The sequence below is a fragment of the Bufo gargarizans genome, chromosome 1, assembly GCF_014858855.1.
Source record: "Bufo gargarizans isolate SCDJY-AF-19 chromosome 1, ASM1485885v1, whole genome shotgun sequence".
NCBI classification, from domain to species: domain Eukaryota; kingdom Metazoa; phylum Chordata; class Amphibia; order Anura; family Bufonidae; genus Bufo; species Bufo gargarizans.
The window spans coordinates 497,764,709-497,778,850 of NC_058080.1; positions in this window are offsets into that span (position 1 = coordinate 497,764,709).

Below are 14,142 nucleotides of genomic sequence, written 5' to 3' on the forward strand. Positions count from 1 at the left end.
CATCCATCAGACGCTGGAACGTAGCCGGAGCGCCATGCAACCCAAAAGGCAACACCCTATACTGAAAAAGCCCCTCCGGGGTGACAAAGGCCGTCTTCTCCTTTGCTGCCTCCATCAGAGGTACCTGCCAGTAGCCCTTCGTGAGATCTAGGATCGAAAAATACCGGGCTTTTCCCAGCCGCTCTATCAACTCGTCTACCCGAGGCATGGGATAGGCGTCAAATTTTGATACCTCATTCAATTTCCTAAAATCATTACAGAACCGTAATGAACCATCCGGTTTGGGAATAAGGACAATCGGGCTAGCCCACTCGCTCTTTGACTCTTCTATGACCCCTAGACGTAGCATCGATCTTACCTCCTGCGAAATGGCCTGTCGCCGAGCCTCCGGTACTCGGTATGGTCTTAGGCGGACTTTCACCCGGGGCTCGGTGACAATGTCATGCTCGATCAAGGTGGTACGTCCAGGAAGGTCAGAGAATACGTCCCTATTCCGACTAACAAATTCTCTCACCTCTTGGGCTTGTTTGGTCGACAGTCCGTCCCCTATCGTCACCCCAGCGGCGCTCTCCGGAACACCTGGTGACCCCGGGTCACTCCCTGACGTCCCGACAGAGGGCGGGCTGTCTCCAAACAAATTCTCTCTGTCTCTCCAAGGCTTTAGTAGATTCACATGATATACCTGTTCGGGCTTCCGCCGCCCTGGCTGGTATATCCTGTAATCAACTGGGCCCACTTTCTCCTTAAAGGGTTTCTACCACTTAGGTGTCACATATTTGGCTGTCAGACACTAGCGATCCGCTAGTGTCTGCTCTGGCCAACCATCCTAATATAATTGCTTTTGGGGCGGTGGTTTGGCTAAAAAAACTACTTTTATTAATATGCTAATGAGCCTCTAGGTGCTATGGGGGCGTCATTAGCACCTAGAGGCTCCGTCTACCTTCAGAAACTGCCGCCGCCGAGCGCGTCCCTCCAGCCCGCCCATCTCCTCCTGAATGCGATCCTCGTATGTATTCTGCGCATGCGCAGTGAATGTCTGACCGCTTCCTTGCTCAGACATCTCCACTGCGCCTGCGCGATGACGTCATAGTGCTCCGAGGAACAGGCGCAGTGGAGATGTCTGAGCAGGGAAGCTGTCAGACATTTACTGCGCATGCGCAGAATACATACGAGGATCGCATTCAGGAGGAGATGGGCGGGCTGGAGGGACGCGCTGGGCGGTGGCAGTTTCTGAAGGTAGACGGAGCCTCTAGGTGCTAATGACGCCCCCATAGCACCTAGAGGCTCATTAGCATATTAATAAAAGTAGTTTTTTTAGCCAAACCACCGCCCCAAAAGCAATTATATTAGGATGGTTGGCCAGAGCAGACACTAGCGGATCGCTAGTGTCTGACAGCCAAATATGTGACACCTAAGTGGTAGAAACCCTTTAACTTCATAGGGTCCTTGCCACCGGGCCAAGAATTTACTCTCGACCGTGGGCACGAGTACAAGAACTCGGTCACCCGGGTGAAATGTCCTTACCCGGGCGGTTCGGTTATATACCCGACTCTGGGCCAGTTGTGCCGCTTCCATGTGCTCACGGACGATCGGCAACACGACCCCTATTCGGTCCTGCATTTTTCCTATGTGCTCTATCACACATTTATGAGGCGTAGGCTGTTGCTCCCATGCCTCCTTAGCGATATCCAGTAGCCCACGGGGATGTCGCCCATATAACAACTCAAAGGGCGAGAACCCCGTGGACGCCTGGGGCACCTCCCGTACCGCAAACAAAACATAGGGCAACAGTAAGTCCCAATCTCTCCCGTCCTTAGCCACGACTCTTTTTAGCATGGACTTCAGGGTCTTATTAAACCGTTCTACTAACCCATCGGTTTGGGGATGGTAGACGGACGTGTGCAGGTGTTTAATATTTAATAGCTTACACAATTCCTTTGTTACTTTGGACATAAAGGGTGTCCCCTGGTCCGTCAGAATCTCCTTTGGTATCCCCACCCGGGCAAACATACTCATGAGCTCTTTAGCTATTACCTTGGCCGACGTATGGCGCAATGGGACCGCCTCCGGATAGCGAGTGGCATAGTCTAACACTACCAGGATGTGTTGGTGACCTCGGGCTGACTTAATAATGGGGCCTACCAGATCCATGGCGATCCTTTCGAAGGGCACCTCTATAATGGGCATAGGTACCAGTGGACTGCGATACTGAGGTTGGGGGCTAGTCAGCTGACACACTGGACAGGACTGACAGAACCTCCGGACTTCCTCATATATCCCAGGCCAATAGAACCGTTGTAGAATTCGCTCCAGCGTTTTCTTAACCCCCAGATGACCACCCAACACATGCGCATGCGCTAAATCCAAGACCATTCGCCGGTAAGGCTGGGGCACCACCAGTTGTTCCACCACCTCCTGCCTCACCTTGTCTACCCTATATAACAGGTCCTGGTTATAGGCCAGGTGAGGAAATACGGTATCGGCGCCGGGACGCTGGGCAACACCATTAATCACCGACACCCCTTCTCTAGCCCGCAATAACGTCGAATCCTGGAGCTGTGCGGTCCCGAAGGTTTCTCGGGGTACCTCCAGATCCAGGACGGACGAACTTTCTACTGTCTCACCCGCCAATACTTCTAGGGGAAACCGGTCAGGGTTACACTCTACCTCCCCTACGGTGACCCCTACAGCTGGGGCCCCTGCCTCGGGGTCCTCGGGCTCGGGACCTGGACATTTTCCTTCCCCACAGGTAGGCAACCCGTTCCTCCACAAAGTCCAGAACAGGGGAAAGTCCCTCCCCAATATTGCGGCATAAGGGAGCCGTCTCCCCACCCCGACGACATGTGGTACCTCCTTTCCACACACTGCCAGGGTAACCTTAGTGGTGGGATACTCCCTGCGATCCCCATGTATACAGACAATGGTAAGGGTTCGCCTTTCTGGGAGTTTTTCCGTTACCAGCGACTCATGGACCAGAGTTACCAGGCTCCCAGAGTCCAGCAGGGCCTGCACGGAGTGTCCATTAACAACGACATCACACAGCGGAGGGGTGTCCGCCGCCAGCAGGGGGTCAGCTATATACACCGGTTGGGCATAAAAAGAGGACCGGCGAGCGAACCCGCAGTCCATGGGTTCGGACGCCCTAGGGCAGTTGGATGCCACATGTCCCCAGTCCTGACAATGCCAACATCTGATCCTCGCAGCCTCCCTCCTCCCCAGGGTATTCCTCCCACGAACTGGAGATCCACTCCCCTCCTTATGTGGTGGGATCCCTTTTTCAGGATCCCGGGTCGGCAACGGGGGCTGACGTGACTTCGGTAGTACCGCTGAGTCCCGCACCAAATCCTGAGTGGCCATATACCTCTCCACCAGGCTAACCAGTTGTTCCAGGTTGCCTGGATCGCCTTGTCCCACCCAGCGCTGTATGGCTCTCGGGAGGGTACGCACGAACCTGTCGACCACGACCCTTTCAACCATCTGAGAAGTGCTCAATATTTCAGGCTGAAGCCATTTTTTTACTAGGTGAAGTAAGTCATAGGCTTGTGACCGGACGGGTCGGGACTCGGCAAACACCCACTGATACACCCTGTGCGCTCGCACATAGGTGTTTACCCCCAACCTGGCCAACACCTCAGCTTTTAGCCTCTCATAGTCCTTGGCCTCATCGCGGCTGAGGTCAAAATAGGCCTTTTGTGCGTCCCCCACCAGAAAAGGCGCCACCACCTCGGCCCACTGCTCCAACGGCAGCCTCTCTTGCTCCGCGGTTCTTTCGAACACCATCAGGAATGCCTCTATATCATCTCCCGGACCCATTTTCCTCAGGGCGGATCGGACTTTGTCCCTGGCGGTAGACACAGTCGGGGTTGTCGCAGTTGAAACTCCTTGCAGGGATGTTCGCACCGACTCTTGCATGGCTGCCAGCTGCTGCATTAGGAGATTGTTTGTTTGCTGCTGCTGTACATTACTCTGAATCAGGTGCTTAATGGCCTCCTCCATCTTGTCAGGAACCAAAAAACTTGCAGGCCTGATATATGACATGCAGTCCAACACAACTTTTGCTTCAGGCCTGCCTCACTGCAGGAATGCCCGCATCCTCCACCAATTGTGGGGATGTGCTCGTGGTAGGCTACGGTAGCGGCGGCAGTATTGAGGCAACCACAGACAGTCTTTGTGATACACCGTGACTTTATTCACACCAAAGGCATAACAGGCAATGTGCAGACCACACAGGTGCATATTCACATAGTGCATAAAACAAAGTCCTTCCATAGGAAATAAACAGCAGGTTTGAGTCACCTTGTTTTGGACAGACCACAGCGGTCGTGCAGGCTTGTAAGCTACCTGCCTTTGTCTCCCTCAGGCCAGAGCCCCTTCGGCTCGTAGCACCACAGGTCCCAGGGCTATCCTTCAATGTGTGCTGCGCCCAGACTCTCCTTCACCAGCACTGACTCTGTCTGTGGAAATCTCCAGCACAGCAAGACACACCCCACCCCCATCATCAGCAGGCTGGGTTCTTAAAGGCCCAGCTCCACCAAAAACCTGGGCTGGCCGTGGGGAACAGGCACCCCCCCACTCTTTACCTGTTCCCAGTAAGAACCGGCCCGGACACGCTGCGCCAGCAGCATTCGCCGCTGTAACCGCAATGATCCGGTTCTTACTCCACCGAGGCCAGGACCTCTGGTGGCACGTATCGTCCGTCCATTATTATTCCGGGGACTCTCCTACAATATATATATATATATATATATATATATATATTGCAGTTGCCTGGCTGCCCGTGTGTGAGAGGCTGCAGTCTCAGTCATAGACAGCACTGTGTGCACACCATTCATACAGGGTGTGACAGAAAATACCTCGCAGATAAAAAAAATTATATTTAAAATTTAACTGTGATCTAATCACATTAGCAAGCCCGTGTGTGTCAGGCCCCCACACATACACATACAGCAGAGTCTTTAAACAGCATAAGAGACTGCATGACTTGAGGATCAGACAGGTTCCCGGATATGCACGGGGGTGATGTGACAGACTGATGGGCATGGGTTTCAGGCGCCACCTGTGCGCTTTCTGCAGAAGACTGGATGGGAGATAATGTGAACGTGCTGGATCCAATGTCGGCCACCCAATTGACTAGCGCCTGTACTTGCTCAGGCCTTACATCCTTAGAACGGCATTAGGCCCGACCAAATATCACTGTAGATTCTGGCGGCTACTGGGACCTGAGATAGTTCTCACAGGATTCAAACTTAAAACCTTATACATTACAGCCCAGAATGTTAACCACTACACTATAGAGCAGGCATCCTCAAACTGCGGCCCTCCAGCTCTTGCAAAACTACAACTCCCAGCATGCTCGAACAGCCTACAGGTATCAGCCTACAGCAGGACATTGTGGGAGTTGTAGTTTTACAACAGCTGGAGGGCCGCAGTTTGGGGATGCCAGCTATAGAGCTACATGGCTAGTTATTTAAAAAATAAATAAAAATCTGAGACTTCTGCTGTATAGGAATACTTACTACTAGTACTGTAAGTATTCCTATACAGCAGAAGTCTCTTATTTATTTATTTAAATAACTGGCCATGCAGCTCTATAGTGTAGTGGTTAGTATTCTTAACTGTAATGTAGAAGGTTGTGGGTTCAAATCCCGCCAGAAACTTTTCAGAAATAGAGGCTAAATTAGATTTAAGTACACTGACTCAAGCATGCGCAATATTCAGCCGAGCATAGCAATGCTCGAGCTGAACTGGTGTTCGGCCGAGCATGCTCGCCCAACACTAGTGCCTATATATTATTCCTGTCAAGCCAGTCAAGACCAGGAGTTTCCCTATTGAATATTATCCAAAGTTTGGCTGAGTAGACAAATGAATACTTAATGTCCCTTTCTTAAAGCCATTTTTTCACAACGGTGAAGCTACTGTATGTCTCTTTTCTTGGATCTCTTTAGAAAAATCAGGGAAGAAGGAGACTTTGTTTCCATTATATAAGATAGGAGGACATTCCCTGGTCCTTCTCAAAATCATGTCCCTGTCGACAAAAGTACCCATGGCTGCCTTCCCGGGATAGGTTTTCCTCCTGGAACCCGATGTGCTCTTTCCACCAGGAATAATGGCGAGAAATGTTATTTTCCAAATTTCTCAAGAATTAAGGCCTGTATCATTTCAGTGGAACTTTTGTGCTTTCAGTTAAACCTATAATTCTCACATTACATCACCTAGACCTATCCTTCAGGTCCATCAGTTTATTTTTTTTACGGGAATTAGAATCCGTGCTCAGGGTGGAAATCTCATTTTTAAATATTTTGGCATCGTTCTCCAACACCCCTACAGATTTTTCTATGGTTGGAACTCTGTCCCGTATCCTAGAGACATTTTCCCTTATCAACATCACATCGGTCTGGAATGTTCCCAACTGCATAGAAATATCTTGAATTAGCTCTCTTTTACTGCCACTAGAATTTCTTTCAGTGAAGCAGATTCAGGAATGGCCAAAACATTTATGACCTCTCCCGCCATCCCCTCTTCCTGAGAATGATCATCCATCAATTCTTCCTCTCTGGTTCCAGCACCATTTTTAACATTAGAGTCAGATATCCCTTTTTGAGCTGCCCATGCTCTTGTCATTATGTATGTCATTTTGGCTGACTCTAAATGCTTCTGGCCTGTTTTTCAGAGATTCGCTGATTGCCTATTTTGCTTTTTTCCTTCTTTATTTTTTTACCCCTTTTTTTTTATTTTTCTCTCCTTCTTTCTTTCCCGCCCCCTCTTCCCTTCTCTCCCCTCCTCTCTCCTTTACACGCTCTTTCTATTCAGCAAAAGTCCAGTCTCGTACAGTTTTTATGCTATTCAGAGTGGTTTTTATAAATTGTTTGAGTATATTTGTCAATAAATAGGGCAACACCAAAAAAGGAAGGAAAAAAACAGCAAAGTACAAGACAGTGGCACTTTTTGTTTTGGGGGGGGGGGCAGATCTCACCACTCTTCATAACAGGATAGAACGACAATCCATACAGAGTGTCAGCGGGGGAATTCCAGCAGAAGGAAAGGACATCACAGCAGGAAGGATGATGCCATCACAAGGAGGGCCGGAGGGTAGTCCCAAACGAACAGACAGATGTGGGTACAGCATTTTAATGATCATGATTAAAAGTTATGTCTTAGAATTAATGGTAACTCTGTGAAATTTGTTAATTAACTGACCAAATTCTACTATAATCCCTTGAACAGGGTTATGTTCATTCTGTGATATTTTTCGTCTGTCTACAGAGCAGACTCTCCAAAGCACCATAATTTGGGCATGGCCCACTGCATGGCAGCCATGAGTCGGATATGAGTCAGACAAACATTAAAAAGGTGAAGGTCTTCAATTCCTTATCTATTAGCTCTCCACCCTGTCCACGGCGCCCATATGTTAGTATATTTATGATGAGATCTTTGCTCCCAGTGGGAGAGTTCCTCTAGTCTGGAGAGGGGTTCCATTTTATTGCAAAGTGCAACAGAAGTAACCGTCTCTGATTTCCAGAGGGAGGCAATTAAGAGTCTTGCAGCTGCCACCAATATCCTTAGTAAGCTTTTTTTGGCTTGGTAAGTGAGACGGGTATCAAAGTAAGTAATTTTGGGGCAAAGTGGTAATTTAGCATTGCTTAACTTATGAATGCTGTTTATATTGTCAAAGATCTGTTTCCAGAAGGTCCCCAGCCTCGGGCATGACCATCACATATGGCAGTCTGGCATCTCCAACATAGGTCAGAGGAAGACCCACACATCATTTTTAGTTTAACTAAAATTACCATCTTGTTATGACTTTATAGGTATTCTCCTGTATGGTGGTACATCAGAACTTTAATTTGGGTGCATATAATATATATTGAAGTCTGCGTCTGAGAATTTCACCCCTAAGTCTCTTTCCCACTCCCTTTGATAGCAGAGCAAGGTTGGGGGTCTCCCCTTAGGCTGGGTTCAGACCTGAGCGTTTTACAGCGCGTTCCTACGCGCTGTAAAACGCTCAACAGGCAAGAACCAATGATTCCCTATGGGAATGGTTTTCACCTGAGCATTTTACAGCGCATACGATCGCGCTGTAAAACGCCCCAAGAAGTACATGAGCTTCTTTGGAGCGTCTTGTCGCGCGTTCCCGTACATAGACTTCAGCGGGAACGTGCGACAATGGGCGTTCGCTTGTCTCTGTATGCGCGATTGCAAACGCCCGTACAATCGCGCATACAGAGCGCTCCATGGCGAACGCTCAGGTCTGAACCCAGCGTCAAAGTAAGTTTCCGTAGATAGTAGAGATTAATTTTCTAGGGTGTTGTGTCTGGGTCAGTGGCTTCTCAAACCATGTGTGGGGGTGTGGTTGCATTTTCTGGGCCAGAGCTTTCTTGAGGGAGGAACGGATGATAGCGTATTGTAAGTAATTAAAATGCGGAAGTTGAAACTTAGATTTGATAGCTGATATATCTATGAACTATATCTATGAATATATCTTGGTCTAGTTGGTCTTGTGGTAAGGCACTGGAGTGTCTCATTTGAGTTGGTAAGGAGGAATGTCCTCCCTCCAAGGACATTAGACAATCTCCTATCGTCAGTAGAGGAGAGGGGAATCTAGATCATTGCTCCCTTATCTCTGGGAGTTTCCAGGTTGAGAGGGTTGTGTGAAGAAGGGAGTTATGTCTTGGAGTCTAGGGGAGAGCTGACATGTCTGCGAACACAAGTGCTCTCAGCGGACTCTTAGCTAGGTTTTCTTCCAGTACCACTCACTGCTTATAAGCTGGTCTTCTAATTCAATCTATCACCCTCTTTAGATGAACTGCCATATAGAACCTTTTCATAGATGGGAGACCAATTCCTCCTCTAGTTAACAGTAGCAGGAGAATCTTGTTAGAGATCCTCGGTTTAATGTTGCCCCATACATAAGATGAACATATTTTATGGAAGGAATCAAAGGAATGACGCAGGATTTTATTGCCAATACTTGCAGTAAATATTTGATTTTGGAAACTACGTATTAAGGTATTAAACATATTCCTTCTGCCTAACCAAGAGATAAAGGTTGGAGACCAGGATCTCTGGTATAGATTTTAGTAGCAGTAGATAATTAAGGTCATATAGCTTATTAAGATCTGGAGAGATATTAATACCTAAAAATTTCAAAGACGTGTTCGTCCAGTCAAAGGGGGAATCAGCATGGAGCTTTCGCAGTTCTGTAGGTGAGAGATTTTTGCCCATTGCTTGGGATTTGGAAATATTAAATTTGAAAGTTAGATATGTAGCCAAAAGAGTGGAGTAACTAACAATGGCAGGGAAGGCCTTTGAGGGGTTGGTGACCAACTGCAGCAGGTCATCCGCGTACGCTGCTTGTTTAAATTCTAGTCCTCCGCAGGCCAATCCTCTGATCTCTTGTGATTGCCTGATATGCTGTAGGAGGGGTTCTACTGTTAGTATAAAAAGGATGGGGGACAAAGTGCAACCCTCTCTAGTTCCATTATTTATTTTCACGGCCGCCGAGAGGACATCATTAGTTTTGATGTAGGTGCTTGGATGGTCATACATAGTCCCATGCAGGACAGAGTGCACTTAATGAAGGGCCAGGACACTCTATCGAATGCCTTTTCTGCATCTGTCCCCAATAAAACCATAGAGCTATTTCTTTTTTTTACCAGAGCAATTTAATTCGCTTTTTTGTATGTGTTATCTTTACCCTCTCAGAGGGGTACAAATCCTGTCTGATGTAGGTGTATCAGGTCTTGTAATAGAGGCTTTATTCTGGAGGAGAGTATTCTGGCATAAATTTTGAGGTCCAATTTCAACAAGGAGATGGGTCTATAGCTGGAGCACAAAGTCGGGTCTTTTTGTGGTTTATGGATCAGGGTAATGTGGGCATTTAAAGTTTGGGAGGAAAGGGGGAGCCAGATAAAGCCATATTAAAAGCTTTAAGTAGTTCAGTGTCTACTACGCTTAGTCATGCTGTGTGGTTGTCCTTCTGTGGACAAGTGACACGGGGATGGGCCCTGAAACATATGGAACACAAGTGTAATAACCTACACTGACTGTAGTGACATGCTGTATAATTAAAATTATTACAAACTTGTGACCTACCAAGATACTTAATCGGCCGGCCCAATTTATCAACCCCTGAACCGACCCTGCTATTGCTAGTTAATGAACCTATAACGTTCCTAGTCTGTGTCTTCTGACGGTAAATTAAGACTGGAACAGCATTCTCCTGTATACAAGAAAGAATTACATGTGGCACACGCAGGGGCTTTAAGACACACAAAGTGGCGGCAACACAACTCTGTGTCGATATTAGACCAATCAGTGATGTGCCGGAACTATGCAAGAGCAGCTGCTGTTTTAGCTGAAAACGAACAGTGTTACTCATAAAAAGACGTATCCCCGTATTTATGACCTAAATCCACCACCTTATATAAAGGTCCAACTCTTCCCTCCTATGTGGGCTGACTGAACAGATAACATCACGAAATAGACTAAATGCTAGAACGAATTCAGAAACATTTAACTTCCTATTAAGTCTTACATCTTTGGATTTGGGAATAATGGAAACTTCCCCATAGGCTATAGTCTTATTGTCAGGGACCTCATGCTCTGCTATAAGTAGTGAAGCCAAATTGACATCCTTACCCTCAAGGATGTCCTGACGGATGTTAGCTGGAATAAAATGTGACGGTGCTATGTTGGGAAAATTAGCTGACCCACCAGCAACTCTAGCTTGTGATGTTGAGGCCACTGGAAGTCTCTGTACCACTAAGCTAGATGAGACATCACTATTCTTCACCGTCTACAGCCTATCCTGAATGTCTGAAATGGAAGTGGCCATTGAATTGATCACTGCATGAAGTTGGGTAAGAGATGTCTGTATAGTGTTCATGGACACCATCTCCTGACTGGTACCTGCAGTCTCTGAGGAAAGGAGGCGGAAAATTCTGCTTTCCTAGCTGTTGCTGGGAAAGGTATCCCCCTCTTCAACAACTCAGCCGTCAACTTAGGAATAGTCCAAGACCTCAATGAAGGACAAGCGCCCTGTTCAGAGTGGAGATCAACACTTCCATGTAATGAAGATGTTCCCTCGATGTCGGAGGCGTGTGACATTGTGTAACTAAAACAAGATGAATGACAAAATGAAAAAGTAACTGACCTTAACCAGAGCCCTACTGGTGACATCTCTAACGAACCCGTGCCACCTAGTGCCTGTAACGTGACCAGCTACTGTAACCGTGCCAGTAACTATGATGTGGATATCGAAAATCATGCCTATACCCACCACCAATCAACTAATAAACATGGCTATGGTCCTGTCAGGACTAATATAGCTAATAATATCGTGCCTGTAGTCGTGACAGGATTTGTAACATTGTGCATGTAGTCGTGACAGGACTCGTAACATTGTGCCTGTAGTCGTGACAGGTCTTGCGTATAATTGTGTCTAATTGTGTCTATAGATGTGATCGCCCGACTAGTGCCAGCACTACCCATATCCACAACGCCAGCCAGTAAGATCTACTATGTGTGATCTACCTGAAACAACCAGCACGAAGAGCCTAAGTGAAGGCTAGTGCACCCCTACGGTGTCTCGACCATGCCGACCATACCTACACTCTGGCAAGCAGTAGCACCGAACTGACACCAACTTGACCCAAGATGACACCCACGGACCTAATAAAACGTAAACATAACGGTAAAAAAGCACCCTGAACGTGCCCAGTCCAGTCTATGGTAGGAGTTGTATGGGGATGAAAAATGAGTGTAGTCCCTTATTTTAGTATTGAGCAATTTAGAACATCAATGAGCAATTTTGTGGATTAATTTTTTTATACAATTCAATGTCTTTTTGGGGATAGTAGACCTGACTGAGGAAGCGTCTAAATGGAGATTTAAGGACACATTAAAATCCCCTGCCAAGATAAACAACCCCTCCCTGAACACTTCCATCTGCTGCCAAAATTCCTCAAACCACTGTCTATGAGTTATATTTGGTGTGTATATGTTAACAAACGTATATAGTTGTCTATTTATTTCCCCTTTCACCATTATGAAGCAGCCTTCACTGTCAGATCGTTGATCAATCAACGAACAGTCAGTATGCTTGTGAATTCCTACACTCACCCCTAGTTTGTTAGAGTGGGCTTAGGAGCTATGGAACCAAAGGTTATAGAAGGAGAATGAAAGATTTGGGATCTTGTTTTGTTTAAAGTGGGTTTCCTGGATGAAGATAATGTGGCATTTTTCTTTGTTTAACTGCTGTAGGATTTGACTCCTTTTTGCTGAATTCTTAAAACCTCTTAGCCTACTTTCACACTAGCGTTCGTCGGTCCGCTCGTGAGCTCCGTTTGAAGGGGCTCACGAGCGGACCCGAACGCAGCCGTCCAGCCCTGATGCAGTCTGAATGGAGCGGATCCGCTCAGACTGCATCAGTCTGGCGGCGTTCAGCCTCCGCTCCGCTCGCCTCCGCACGGACAGGCGGACAGCTGAACGCTGCTTGCAGCGTTCGGGTGTCCGCCTGGCCGTGCGGAGGCGTGCGGATCCGTCCAGACTTACAATGTAAGTCAATGGGGACGGATCCGTTTGAAGATGCCACAATATGGCTCAATCTTCAGGCGGATCCGTCCCCCATTGACTTTACATTGAAAGTCTGGACGGATCCGTACGAGGCTATTTTCACACTTAGCTGTTATATGCTAAAATAATGCAGACGGATCCGTTCTGAACGGAGCCTCCGTCTGCATTATTATGATCGGATCCGTTCAGAACGGATCCGATCGAACGCTAGTGTGAAAGTAGCCTTACCTTGTAAGTTGCTATTCTGATTTCAGACATAACCTAAAGCGAGTAAAGTAAGGTGTTTTGCTTACATACCCCAATCTGAGAAATCGTAGCATACCAGCCATTCGATCAGGAAAGGATGTATGTTGTTTCGACCCATGGAAACGGGGAGAGGAAAAACGGGGATGAAAGGAGCTAAGACACATGAAACAAAAACGCCTATAAACATTAGTGCAAAAATACCTCCAAATTAGAGTAACCATAGGGGATTTTTTAAACCCTATAAAGGACCACATGTGATCAAAACTTCTGAGGCGAGCCATAAGTTGGCAGCACGCTGGAAAATCAGGAAACCTCGTGTACATAGAATCTTAGTAAGTGGTAGTATTTTATATGCAGCAAAGAACAACAAATCTATATAGGTTTAGTCCCAATACTTATAGTAGTTGGTGACCAACACTTTTTGTGGAGAGCCATTTTCCCGGTCGCACCCACGCCCAACCACCTAACAGGTAGCAGGCCTTAGGTTGCAGGGGACTAGGTAACAACTAAACAGAAAATAACAGGGCACCGGTGCACCCCTGGACTAACCATCTCTAATGCAGCAAAAATATCCGGGAGTTCTTTAGGGAATCTGATTATACATTTTTTGTTTTTCCCAAACGGAAACAGCCAGCGGAAGGCTATGCGTTTATGCATCAGGTGGTCTGTTAAAGGTTTGAGGATACGTCTCTTATGTAGTGTAGCAGGAGCAAGGTCTTGAAAAAATAGGATAGGAGAGCCTTCGTATCTTATTTGAGTACATTCTCTAGCTTTCTTCATCACCTTTTCTTTTTGCGTGAAGTTCAGGAGTTTGCAGATTACATCTCTTGGTGGATCATTGGGCTTAGGCTTGGGCCTTAGGGCTCTGTGTTCCCTTTCTATGATTATAGGATCTGTGTAATTTTCTCCCAATAATGATTGGCAGATTTCAGACACTGCTTTAGGTATCGCATCAGGTGCCACCAATTCCTCTCAGGCGGATGCTGTTTCTTCTGCCTCTTTTATCCTGGTCCTCTATGTAGTCATACAAATGGTTAATATGTTGCTGATAAGTGGCTAGTGTGTCTGTGGCTTGTTTTCATAACTTGTTATGTAAGCTTGGGTCGGCTCTAGGGCTTCCACTCTGTGACCGATCTGTCTCATCTCTCTTTTAATTTCTGCTAGTTCTTCTAGAACAGGGTTAAGGGCTTTTGACAGTGCCTGAGAAATAAATTACCTGGATATGGGAAGGTCCGATGACATGTCTGTGGTATCTTCATCTTCACTGTCTCTCTCTGAGTGAGCAGGGACCTGTTGTGCCACTGAACTTTTGGGGGTAGAGAA